At 43.9% G+C, this 14134-nt stretch overlaps 1 protein-coding gene across 4 annotated transcripts in view; it reads left to right on the top strand.

Annotated features, from left to right (window-relative positions):
* The window catches only part of LOC128747099 (doublecortin domain-containing protein 2), a 159431-nt gene that overhangs the window by 107733 nt on the left and 37564 nt on the right, over positions 1-14134 (top strand). The window lies entirely within an intron of this gene.

Raw genomic sequence — 14134 nt, 5'->3', positions numbered from 1 at the left:
AAGTTGCTGCTAATATTCCGGTTCACTCTGTCATCCACAATTTATGAAAATAAATACATATTAAAGGAGTTTAAAAAAACAAAAACATTTTGAATCCTGACCTGCCAGTCATAGATTTAAACGTATTTTTACCAGATCAATAAGTAAACAAAAGGAGTGTAAGTTACTTCCACTTGATTTACAATAAGTGACTATGGTCTTGGCAACACATTACACATAACAACCAGTACCTTTAGTCGTCCGGTACAGTATACACACAGTTCCAGTACAGTACACAGACAGCCAGTATCCACAGGATATGGTGAAGTCACCGCCCCAGAAAGAGATGACGTCAACCACAGAGACAAGCATCTCGCAGTGGAAAAGCCATTTAATGGCGTTACAGAGGACAAGATAAGGCCTTTTCTCATGGCAGCACGGATGTTTTCATTTATCATTCATGGGTCATATTGTTTTAAATTGGTAATTAGATTGTTGGCAGATTCAGAGTCACGTTAATGGCTCAAAACAGATGCACATGCACGAGCATATGCATCGATTAGGGGCTGTTTTTGACTAAAACGGAGCCGCCAGCGCGGTGTAATTAAGAGCGATGCCGCGGAAGGGCGACGGATGTTTCCGATCAAGCTACTTTGACATTGTTTCATAATTACACCCAGACGTACCTCTGAGTCACCTGCGAATTAACTCATTAGGAGTCACAGCGATAACAGACATGTCATGTCCAGAGCTAGATCCAGTGCGCCCCCTGTGACACCCCCCTCTGTGATAATGCACATATTCATTATTCAAGCCGGCCTGTCAGATGAACAGAATATTGGGAAGATAAGCCGGTTGGGTGTCTTCTATCCAGTGACAGAGTGCCCTAACTAAGCACATGATAATAGCAGTAATCCCCGCAGGAATGCAGCAAAGAAGGTCTCCGTCAACTGGTCGGCGTTTCTAAAAAGCGCCGGATGGATTAGTCATTTCAGAACAGTGATGGTGTGCCGCTTCTCTGTGGATGTTTACATGCCATATTTGGCCACGAGGGAGAGGGATTTATCCTTCAAATGAGGTGTCTGCGAGCCAGTATTTTCTTTACGGTCCCGCCGCCCTGAAAAGCTTCAAAAGCCGCTACGCTGTGGCTAGCGACTCCTGCATGATAAGCAGACCCCCTTCACTTCCCTGGCTGTGGATGAAAATGTCAAAATCCATTGACAGCCACCAGATATGCCCAGTGTATATATGCATTTTCTGGCAAGGCTGCTGCTTTCGTTTCTGTGCGAATGGCTTCATTTAGCAGCGCTCACCAAGCTCTTAAATCGAAGCCAGTCTCTGAGGTTTTGGAGTCTGATTTGAAGGTGACATCACACGAAGTGCCCTTTATATCATGAGTGTACATCCTGCGTGTGTGTACGTTACACATGTGCTCACAATTATACTCCTCGAGCCGAGCCAATGAGCAAGATGGAAAGTGCGCTTGAATTGACGTTACATAACTGCAAAGTCAAGGGGTCTGGTTGTGATTTCATGTATCATAAACAAGTTGCTCAGGACTAACTACAGTAGCTTTCATCTTCTCATCTTGCGGGCAGTTTATTCATCATTGTACAGCGGGGCATAAATAAGGAATAGATGTGAGGGACTTTAAAGGTGCTCAAACACATCTATTCCAGTAAATAATGAACTCCAGTCAACAGCTTTTGTTCCTTGAGCAGCAGGTATCTCATGAAGCCGGGATTATTAACTGTAGCCTTGAGTTTATCGAACGGCCGCGATTAAAGATTCACCACCGGCTTACCGCCTTTTCAGATTCCTAGCTTTAATGCCGATTTAGCTTTGGCTGCACAGATTGTCCACTATGTTTACTGGCTCGTAAAACCCGACTGCTCGGACTTTTGCTGCGGTCGACTTCCCAGTTTCGTCCGCGGAGGCCCCAAGACGGCGTCGTAAAAAGAGGCTCGCAGGATACTGAAATAATGACCTTTGTTTGGAGAAACAGGACAGCCCAATTCAAATCGCTTCCTCGTGTATTTGTCCCGAGCGGTCGTAAAAATCTTCCTGGAGCGGCCCAAGTTGTCTGCTAATCCAATCTGGAACGGGGCGTGTGCGGCGGAGAAACATGGCCTCTAACTACCTAGTTATCTGGCCGGCCTTCCAAATAGCCAGAAAGTGCTCTGACTTTTTGCCCCATCCGTCTGGAGAGTGAGGGCAGAGGCAGTGAAATAATGGTCAGGAGATTTATTTGTTTGGTGTAATAAGGACTGTAAAACAGTGAGAGCTCTGTGCAGCACCCCCCCCCCCCCCCCCCACGCCCCCTCCACCCTTCTGCCCTGTGGGTACAATCAAATGTTGCCAGTAAATCAATAGCGCTAGAAGAGGTTTTTATAACCTGAGTTTAACACCAGGCTCTAAGTGCTCCAGGTGGCAGGTCATTTGTTCATTATTCCAACTTATCACAATAAACAATGGCAACTCTGATTGGACAACTGTGCGAGGATGTGAGAGAAATATTGGAGGAAAAAAAAAAAAAAAACCCAAAAGAGTCCGGAGAGTGGGCAGGAAGTGAATCAGAATATTAAGCACAGCCATTGCGCAGCGGAGCATCGATGGAGGACAATAACAGACAACACGAGGGGGATCTCTGACTGCAGTCGCACCTCACCTCCCATGTCGCCACGGCACTATTAATTACCAGCAAGCGCTTTGTACCACTCCCTCCTTTTCAACTACCTGCGAAAAAAATCGCCCTGGAGGTCGTCGCTGGCGTGAACTTTGACAGAGGTTTTCACCTGCAGCTGGCAGGTTACACGTTTGCCTGTCTGAATATTGTGAAATAACTCGGGAGGCAGTCACAATGTTCCACCAGGATTCATCTGTTCCGTCCAGAACAAGCAAATGAAGACAGAAAACACGACTTGATAAAAGGCAGAATTCAGTGGAATGATGGAAATAGTCATCTTCCATGGGGATAAAATGTGTCGTTACTGTGCCTTGTTTCAGGGCTGCTCATAGGGCTGGTTGACCTTTGGCACTTCAGGAATGCAACACGTCCGAATCCTTGTAAAAGTGTGTTTTTCTTCCCTTTGCATGAACTTTTGTGTGTCAGTGCTTTTCTACGTATTATTTTGGAATTAGCTCAGCGCCGTTCAATCGGCACAGGAAGTACAATAGAGCACAGTAGCAAAATAAACTCCCAACCGAATTGAATCTCCAGAAAAAAAGTGAGTTGCTTGACTGAAGAGATTTTTAGGGACGTACAGACTAGCTGACAGAAGAGAGCTCACACAGAGGGGGTCAACAGAGCACAGACTGAAGGATACAAATGCCTCTGGTTAAGGGTCCACTTCATTCCTCTGCTCTTCAGGGCTTCACTTTGTGCCTATTTCTTTTTCAATAAAATTACCTGGTATTTTCTCCTCCACTCTGCCAAGTCACAGAAAGCATAACTACACTTTTAGCCATCTGTAATGGCCGGTAATACACTTCTAAAAATTTCAAAATCATTCCTGACAGTGCTGGACGATGTCAGAGGTTGTCGGTGGACTGGCAACAAAGGGTAAAAAAAAAATAGTTTGAGTTGAAGATCTATTAAGATTTAGTGACAGAGTATAGAGGAAACCTTCATTTATGTCCTCACAACTTTGTCTAGTTTTGATTTAAAGCGTGTCTTTGAGATGCAGAACTGAACTTTAACTCAAGCTTCTTTGAAAGAAGTGAGGCTAAAGAATAAAGACATCAATGTAATCCGGTCCATTCAGGGACTTTTTTTTTGCAGACACATTCTAATATGACTCAATCGCAATACATCCCATGCAAAGACGTCTCACGAGGTCAGTATTAAAAGCCGGTCACGCGTAAATGGTGGCACGGACGGAGATTCTGTACAAGCATTAATGGCACTCAAAAACCATCGCAGCAGAGATTAAACACACTGCTCTGGCACCGCAGTAAAATAGACCGACACACTGTTTGCAGATGGCTTTACCCAAAGGTACTTACAGTAATGCGAGTGCACTTTTGTGGCCCAACTGGGAGTTGAACTTCTAACCCCGGATAACCACATGCTTCATCTGTGAAGCGGCGCTGGACAACATGCTTCTGCACCTTATAAAGGTGTTTGCAAATGGCACCAAAACTAATAGAAGCCACATGAAAATGCCCTTCTGAAGGGACCAGATCGCTGTAATCTTTAAATTCAGCGGCTTAATTTATGAGGCCTGTAGAGCCGTGCGGCAGCTGGAGTTTTGTAATTACACAACACAGTCCGCGTGTTCTACTGCGTCGCCATCAGACTACTACATAATTTACATTTCTATTAGCTCATCAATTACACTGCAATTACTTTGCTGTACAACCAGCTTTTTAGCACATTATAAGGCAAGTTGTCAAATAAAGGTGTGTGACAAACAAGTACAGAACTCGCTACAACGCTAATTGAAAGATAAATATACACAAGTCGGAGGTAAAAATGGACTTTTTGTGTATTTATTTTGGTGCCTCGCGCATTTTCCGTCACCACTTTTCAGGTAAATTAATGGCGGGGGGGTTTCTAAATGCATAATGTATGCTGAGAATTGCTGAGTAAGAGACAAACAGATGGCGATATAGGTCGAGGTAGCCATCAACAGCATACACAATGCATTCTTATAAAGCATTTATTTGATGTGACGCCGTGAGTGTTCAATGCCCAGCGAGGTTTAGATCTATATTTTATCTCGAGCTTGTGTTACGCTGTATTTCTTACGTTGTAGGGCCACAACCTTCTTTCCAAGGCCCAAACTTTATCATCGATGGAAACTTTAGCTATAAGGTGATCACAATATAAACATGTTGATACAGGTATCTTGCACGCTGAACAGACGCTTGTCGCCGATATTGCCATTTATGCTTCTGAAAACCAGAGCCAAACCTCAAAACTCAACTATGATAAGAAACTCGAGAGAGAAAACGCAGTAGAACACTTGGCAACAGGACGGCATCAGCTGAACAAAAGACGTGTTAGTTGGACAAAAGTGTGTGGAGTACGAGGCAACACCGGAGAGCACGGTGGCAGTGTCTGAACTGAACAATATAGCTAATGGCTTCATTTAGAAATGGCATAAAGCATCTCTGCATGTGCATGAGTAGTGTACCGAAGGTGCCATAGCTCTGATGCCACACTCACCAAAGTTATTCAACTGTTTACGACGTTTTCACTCTCTTAAAAAAAACCCAACAGGACACAGTCACCCAAGACGACAATAGGTGCTTAAAATACTTCTATCCCAAGTAAACAGAGGTATCACTATATTAGTAATGGGTCGATGAGGTTTCACGAAACAGTGTCCTGATTTTCAGAGACCACCGGATGGCGCTGTCTGCCGTAAAATGTTTGGACTTCAACCACTCAAGCCTCACATCAGCTATAAACCAAGAGCGCCATCTCGTGGCCTCTGAAAATGAGGACACTGTTTCATGACTCTTGATATTTCACCTACCACTTGCCATTGCTCCGGGGGTTGTGGAGAAAAGGAGCACATCCCAGCAACCGTGGGCAAGAGGCAGTGGTTGAATTGGTCGGTTACAGGTCTGATGTTTCAAACATAATTCATTTTAAATGTTGTTTTAACCTATTTCCTTGACTCCAAAAACAGCATCATTTCAGTTCTTTTCGACAAATCGGTTTACAGGACACGTATGGTAAAACAGTAGACGGTTATTTCTTGTATAATAAAGACAGTATTGCAGAATTGTCAGGTTAATGAGCAGGCGAGCCGGTAAAAAAAACTCGCCCACTCAGCATTTTGCGCGTTCCCACTGCTCTTGTTTTAGCTGCTTCAGGTCACGGCGCTGATAAATCTGGGGAAGTCGTCCTTGGTAATGGACTCCAGAAGGCTGGGAGAGTGAGACAGTGATGAGCAATGGAAACTGTGGTCGGCGCAGAGCAGCTGTAACCCTCTAACAGGCGTGGACAAGATGGGAGGAAGGAAACAGCCAAATGTTCAGAGGCCCGGCGATGGGTCTATTTTCGGAGAGGGCTGGAGGGGAAGCCAGCACATGTGGGCATGATCCTGGCTGTTAAAGGCAGTGAGACAGGCTCAGCAGGAGGACGGGAGGCTGGATCGTTGCACCGATGCACAGTTTTGTCTTTAATGCGAGTTTGCGTGAAGAGCAAAAAAGCATATCTGCATTGCATAATCCCCCGAGACGCAGCTAGAAAGCAGCAGATGCAAATCAGATCTTGAAGAAGGAAGGAAGGCGGGCGGGGGGTCGGCCGGTTTTCCACATTTTGAGTCTTCCTCAAGTGCCCCTCTGTCACCTTTGACCCCAAAATGATCTTTGATTCATACCATTCGTTGGACTCCACACATTCTTTTTGTAGCAACAAGAAGAATGATGGCGCTGTTGATATGTTTATTAGCTTCCACATCGACACTCCACCGTCTGCTGTTGACCAGACCTGGCTTTTATTGCCGGTTATTGTCTTAATAATTGATCGAATTGATCCATGTAAATCTGTCGTTTAAAAGGCAGCGACGATTCACGCGGGTCAATACAAACTAATAGTGGAAGCGGCGGCTCCGCTGTCTTGGTTTGAATCGGGCCTTTATTTGTGTTTTGAGTTCCATAGATTCCTGCCGTGAGACTGAAATCCCCTTGTCTGGCTCATGTCTTGACAAAGTAAATAAATGATTCAGTGCCCTGGCTGGCTGGGTTGGAATGTCAAAGGTCAGTAGGTCAGAGGAGCAAACAGGCAAATTAGGTTTGAGGCCAGCGCACGCTCATTTGGCTTCTATTTGATTACCGCCTAGCCATGTGCGCGACAACGCCAAGCTGGGGTGACTTCCTCGTGGACCGTCGTGAAGGTGAACACACAAAAGCAGGTTCAGTTGAGCCGAGGAGGCGCCTGACGCATTCGCTGTATAAAAAAAAGTGAAACAAACTCTGGACTCAATGTCAGTTTCTCGTTGTTGACACTATATTTGATCATTTAAACCCAACGTGTGACGACATTATAGATCAGGTTTGAAGTTCAAAGTGTTTTGAATTTCAAACGTTACGTGATGATTTAGGTAAAGGACGTATAGCGGAGGACATGTTTGTCACGCTACATGACATGGCTTCCTCCAAAACATCGGGAATTTTATCCATAGAAACTGAAACTGACGGATTGAAAAAGGATCCCAGACCCGTCCAACACTGACAAGAGGTCAAATATGGAGAGGTACGTCCCCCTCTGTGGGACAAACAAAGCCGCCATATTTACCGCTGAACGGTTTTGCTATGTCGCTGGAGCTAGTGTTTCCAACTAAGGGTTCATGGAGGCTCCTGTTGACATGCCACCAGCAATTCCCTCTCCAGCGCGCTTTCCAAAGGTCGATTCGAGGAGCCCTACCTCAACCATATTTTGTTTAACTTTACCCATGATTCACTGTCAAGGAAGCGCTCACGGTGAGGTCATAGATTTTACCAGCCTCACCCAAAAACTGACATGCTGCCGCCGGGAAGCACAAGTCATATCCTCCGTTCCCTGTCATTTAAAAACGACCTGCCCCGTCCTCGGTTTGGAAAAAGTCTGACCTTGTGTGACTCTCAAACGACTCTTCACGTTCTGTGGTGGCGAAAGAAATGAGAAGGTAGTTGGTTACAGAGATATTGGTTTTGCAAAGTCAAAAAAAGTTAGAGGAGACAAGTTCAGTTGTTGGTTTGAAAACTGCAAAGGCCCCTTTTTGGGAGCCAGAGTTCAGAAGTAGTTTGAAAACTGACCAGAGTTGTTGATGGAATTCACAAGGGACAGAGACAGTGACAATGTTTCACACTCAACAAAGCTGGATTTCTAAAGAAAATGCCACAGATTTTTGCCATGTGGAGCGATAGTTGCTCTAATGTCTGACAGACCTATATAAAAATTGATTTACGCAGAATATTTAGACTTAGACTTCGACTGAGACTTTCTTTATTGTCATTGCACAAAAACATATCACTATATTATGGCAACGAAATTTCGGTCTGAGGCCTCTGGTTTCCAAAAACAAAACTATATGTCCAAAAATAAATAAATATTAGATAAATACTAGTCAAGAAGATGTACAAATAAACAGCACTGCAGCTACTGTCTAACATTCAGCAGCCTGACAGCACCAGGAAGGAAACTATTCCTGAATCTGGTGGTTCTGTGTCGGATGCTACGGAACCGTTGGCCGGATGGCAGGAGGGAGAACAGTGCATAGTGGGGATGAGTATATCCTGGATGGCAGGCAGCGGGGTCCCAATGATTTCTCCAAAAATGTGAAATGCGAGTAAAATAAAAGAAAACAGCTTCCAAACAAGACATAACAAATCCATTTTTAAGCCCTGTGATCGGTAATATGTGACCATCTATGTCAGTAACCAGATCCAGGCCACTACGGTCTGCAGCAGTCTGCAGTCCTGACCCCACCACCAGACGGGGCCAAAGCATACCATGTGAAAACAGCGACACAACTAACCAGTGCGTCATCCATCCATATCGTCATCATGTTTTATTATATATATCATATATAAAATGCACATATTCCTTTAAATATTTGGCATCCGACCTTTATTTACTGAAACATTCCCACGGGAATCATCTAACGTTTTCCTCAACGCTGGAAGGTTCGAATGACAGCACGGCTTGAGAGCTGAAAACAACACATTTGTGGGAGGTTTTGTCATGTCTGGAAGGCGTAATGAGGAAAACCGAGGGCTTTTCTTTTTCGCACTCTATTGTCTCATTAGGAATCTTCACAGACGCGCAGTTTAGAATTTGTTGTTTCGCTGAATAAACAGATATGACTTGGCACGTGACAGACACGGCCCCGCGGTGAAACCTGGAGCTGGGCATTATGAATGTAAAGTCCTACATTATGGATCCGCAGGTGAGTTTATTTATCTCAGGCAAAAGTGGGAAATGTAATCCGGCCGAATCGATGGGAGGGAGTCCATCTCTGTCCACCTGATCATTTGTTAATGGCTACTATCAATTGTCGGTCCGCGCCTTCAACACTGTTGCAATTAAAGTCAACACAAACATTCTGGACCGTCAACAAACCCTGCGCCACCATGGGACCCCAGGTTAATGTATTGATCAACTTCTATATGGTAAATTGGATTTATTCCACACCATCAGTCTTGCTTATTTATTTATAAGCAGCCAGTCGTTTATCAAAAATGAAAGATCTCCTATCTCGCTGTGGTCAAGAGCATTCGCTGCCAAGGTTGCAAAACGTGTGCTTTTATTCCCTCCCACCACTAGTTGTCTTACTTTGGAATTACTCTGTGATACATGCGGCGCCACGACCGGAGACTTTTGCTCTTAGAAATTCAGTTGTAATCCTCCGGGGAGGAGCTGTTGGTTGTGTTTCTGCCAACACCGACAAACACCACACAAAGAAATTCAACTGTCATTTATTCATGATGCCCCCGAGTCCTTGTCCATCCAGACATTATTTCTTTCTTGACACCATCTTTCAGTGACACTGATCTAACCACATGTCCCAAACACAAGACGCTAGAGCGCAAACTTGTTCATGGCCTGCTGAAGTTTTAATGCCTCCTTTGAATGCATTTCTATGTCCTATCGGAGTGTAATTCAACATGTCAAGTCATTTGCCTAAAAAGAGGACGGCGGCGATCCCAGCGTCCGGTGATGTATATTTCATTGTCGCTATACCGTAGTGGAATGTATAAAACCGACTGGTGTACTCTGCCAGGAGCATCTTGTGAAAACTGCTGCTCAAAAAAAACTGCTCAGTCGCTTCGTCTATATTTCCACTGAAGCGAAAAGAGGGACCTGCTCACAGAAAATAGAGATCGACCTGATGGGACTCGATGTTCTGTATTTACTTCCTAATTCCAAAGGGCTTTTAAATGAGTCAGATACAGGCAGCGGCACTGCGAGAGTCTTGTTGCAAGGCTGGGTGCTCTCTGTGAGTCTTTGTATGTTTCCTGTGGGCACTCTGGTTTCCTCCCTAAATTGTAGAAATGTTAAAGCGAAAGTGCATCACAGTTTGCAGTCACAGATACTGAAGTGGGCGGAGCTACAGGTTTCTGTCTGGCATAAAATTATGGCTTTTTTTCAGCATGATGATATGAAAGCTGACGTCAAATTCCAGAATAACAACTTTCCTGTTATTAAGCCGACACAGTCCGATTTAGCAAATCAATGGTGAAAGTTGAGGGTAGCTTCTGTTGCCACCACGCCCACCTCTGACACTAAAACTGCAGTTCTGAAAACGCGACACGTGCAGGTGGACGTCTCACGGACTCCAGTCAAGGAAATGTAAGCATGAAAAATTATTATTGTCATATTAGATGCTCAAAATCTTATCATTACTGTTGTTTTATTAGCTATATTTTTTCCCCACCAGTAAGTATTTTTCATTCATTTTTCTTTCTGTTGCACTAAAGCAGTACGCGGACATTTAAACCACCAAATTCAGGAAAATAAGTTATATTAAAACTACATTTTGTCAAATAGTTTTGAATTAAAGTAATAATTATTATACATTTTTTTCTTATTATACAAGTATTTTTTAAATCAATTTTTATTTGCACCATTTATCCAATCTGTGAATTATGTACAGTAGCTTCATTATAATATATTTTTTACATTATTTATTATTTTATGTATTTATTTTACTCTGGTTTGCATGAAATCAGAGCACTAATGCTGTCAATTCCTTTTAGTTTTCCAAAGCCTTCATTGTTTGTTTTCCAGTCAAAAATAATGAATAGTGAATACTTTGCTTGACCTCAAGGATCGAGTCAAAATTAAAAGAACATGAACCATATGTGATAAACATGTATTGTTGTTGACACTACTCATAGTGCTGAAGTAGAAATCTTATTGAAGATAATATATCAGAATCATAATCAAATTTATTGGTGGGGATACCACCAACTAGGAAAGTGTTTTGGAACAAAGTGCTGTCAATAAAATAAAATAAAATAAAATAGTAAGAGTAGACATCAAATCTTATTGTCCTGAGTAATACAACGATAAAGAAGCTTTGATGGTCTTAAAATGTAAGCTATGTCCAAAGGAAACACCGTGTTGGATCAACATGACTTGGCCTGACTCCTCTCACTTCAGTGGCATCCTTTTCTCTTCTGTAAGTTTCTGTGCTGCGTGGCTCATTCTTAAAGTCAGACGCTGAATGCATTACGCCGAGGCTCCTCTGGCAGTGATGCACACTAATGTACTCCACCTCCCCTTGGGTGGACCTGTCTGGAGCGTCTCATCAGAAAGCCATACATCCATCCATCCTGCTGTCATTGTCTGTAATAAAATGGCTGTAGTCCAGTGAGGCAGTGTGATGGCTGCTGGCTAGCAAGGCAGCGTTTGACCATAATATAATATTCCCCCTGTTGTCTCCACTTTAAACCTGTCTCACTCTGACAAGCCCGCATTACCCCGCGGGGTCAGAGGATCCCCCATCACTGTCCCGCCATATAGCCTGAGTGACGCAAATCCTATGGAATTGCTTGTTTTCGACTTGAACATGCGTCGCCTCTTGACACTTGCTGCACGTCTCAGATCTCCCGTAACAATATCACCTATAGAATCAATCTCGCTCCGCAGTCGAGGCCTATGGAAGCCATTGATCAGCGCTTTCATGTCGTGGCCTTTCATAAATTGCGACCTTTTTAGTATTGGCATGCCTCGTCACTCGGCGCAGCAGTCACGCTCCAGACTCTCTGGAGTGTGGGGAGGCTGCGGCTCAGACACAAACCAGCGGACTGTCACAGGTGTCAATACCGCCGCTCTTATTGACAGCGGTGCCTTTTTGGATCCCTGAAATGAAATCCTAGATGACTTTGAGCCCGACACTTGACCTCCCGCCAAATAGGCCACCAGAGTCGCTCATGTTTTTTTCATTCGCATTTTCTGTACACTTGGACTTACTTCCGCGAGCTCCGCGTATGAGACCGCCAAGCCAAGCTGTCGTCTTCCAACTCCCTAAATTCTAGCCCTGGAACAAGCCCAGGGTGTTTAGGATCAGCGACAACTAGTGATGGGAAGATGAGGCATCATGAAACAGTATTGCAGGGTCGATGAAACAGTGTCCTCGTTTTCAGAGGTCACTAGATGGCGCTCTTGGTTTAGAAGTCCAAACATTTTACAGCAGACAGTGCCATCCGGTGGCCTTTGAAAATCAGGACACTGTTTCATGAAACCTCATGAACCCGTCAACACTGTGTCGTGAAGCCTTATCTGAATATCATTGTTGATGCAGAAGTCACTCATCTGCACTGCATGTTGATACATAGGCATTTCAATGGAGGTAATGCTACAGCAACAGCTAAAGGCGAAACCTTTCATTTAACGTCAACATGCAACTCGGAAACCTGACGCCGTCCATGTATTTGGTTCCCCTGTGTTGCAATGAAACACCAGATGGTCAAAAACAACAACAGAAAACAACATGAGGCATCTTGAAATTCACTGTATTTGATAAAGATAATATTTACTTGTGGAAAGCCAGTATAATCCCAGATGAAATACTACAATTATCTGATCAAAATTTGGAGTCCAGTTACTTTAAAGTCACAAATACATTAGAGAAACAACTTCAGGACATTAGAAACATTTTTTATTTTTATTTCCGCGCCATTTCAAACCAGACTGAGCGTTTAACAAAAACAGGAAAAACCTAACTGGCATCACCATGGATCCTTTACAAAGCATTTTTTAGCACCTGTTGAACCACCTGTAGAAACCAAAAAACACCCACCAGGCTTCTCCTTTTCACCCTATATTCTAAGTCTTCAGTTATTTTAGTGGCATTATTGGATAGCATTTGAAATACTGTTGGCAACAAGGAATTCAACCAGAAAATAGGTGGCGGTAGTGTTACATGACTCACAGCTCACGGAGTGAGAACAAAGATACTGGAGCTCAAGAGGCAGATCTTGTACAGACCCTTCAAAAGACATGTGGATCCAGATGGAAGCACCAAAATGTAGCCATCCGTGTCACTTCCTGTTTACTGTTAATCTCACAGAAATCCATTCATCTGTTTTGGTGGAGCCAAAATGGACTTTCGTTGAATTGAACAGTTCAGATTTGTATTTATTCCTTTGAAGTACGTGCTCCGTATGTTGTTTTTTACTCTGCTACTCTTTCCAACGTCTTTTCAAAAATGTGTGAGGGTTGTGTGCGCGACGTGGCACAGATGTTTAAAGTAAGTTTGATTTATATTTATCACAAAATATTGAGCAAAAGTGTGGAAAAAAGAAAATCATTAGCTTCAGTAATGGCACTTTTCCTTCTGCCTTTAAAGCGGGGTGTGTTTTAGGAGTACTTTAGCCTGTTAAAATTGTCCATAAACAGATCATTGTTTTAAGAGGGCCAGACACGGTCATTTGATACCGGCACTGGCCTGGCCTTTTGCCCCGGAGCTATCCTGTTATTTCTCTCCAATAATATACACAGGGTTCTCAGGATGATATATTGCCAATATAAGGCTGGAACACACTGCTTGGGACGGATGTGAGCAGACTGGAGCTCTGTTTTTTTTTTCACAAGAGGTGAAATGTTCAAGTGTTCGGTGTGGTTTTTCTGCCCGCAGTGTCTCCGTGTTGTGTCTGCTCACACGTATAAATCATCTGAAAAAAAAACAAAAAAAAAGAGTTAATCGTTGGCATATTCTTGTGTAATAAATGTCCGACACCTGTCTGAAACTCAATAGCCTCCCTCCTCACCCTCCCGCTTCCTCTCCGCTCAGTCTATCATCGGCGCTGCTGACCGCGGTCGGACGTGTTCTCACTGCGCTTCTTTACATGTCAGAGCAGTTGAATGAGTCACCTGAGCTGACAGCAGATGGTGCTCTTTGTGTGCGCCAGCCCCGATCCATCTCTCAGCCAACTCTCCCGGCAATCTATCATCATTCTCCGTCGCTGAGACCACTGAAGGGACCCCGGACCACCGTCCTCCGTGCCATCATTTACCTTTCTGCAGAGGAATGTCAGCCTGCTCAGCCTTGGGCTTTTTATCCTGGGATCTGGAGGCAGCTAGTCGACGTGTGGTTTAGACACAGATCCGTGGGGCACTTCTTAATGATGCGGTTCAGTGATAAACCTGGGAAGGCTGAGAATTGTCTCTGTGTGTTGGGAAAAGTAAAAATGAAAAGTGGCTTGGCGAATA

This window comes from Synchiropus splendidus, chromosome 16 (genome assembly GCF_027744825.2).
Source record: "Synchiropus splendidus isolate RoL2022-P1 chromosome 16, RoL_Sspl_1.0, whole genome shotgun sequence".
NCBI classification, from domain to species: domain Eukaryota; kingdom Metazoa; phylum Chordata; class Actinopteri; order Syngnathiformes; family Callionymidae; genus Synchiropus; species Synchiropus splendidus.
The sequence above is the reverse complement of the archived record's forward strand: the minus strand, read 5'-3'. Positions and strand labels throughout refer to the sequence as shown.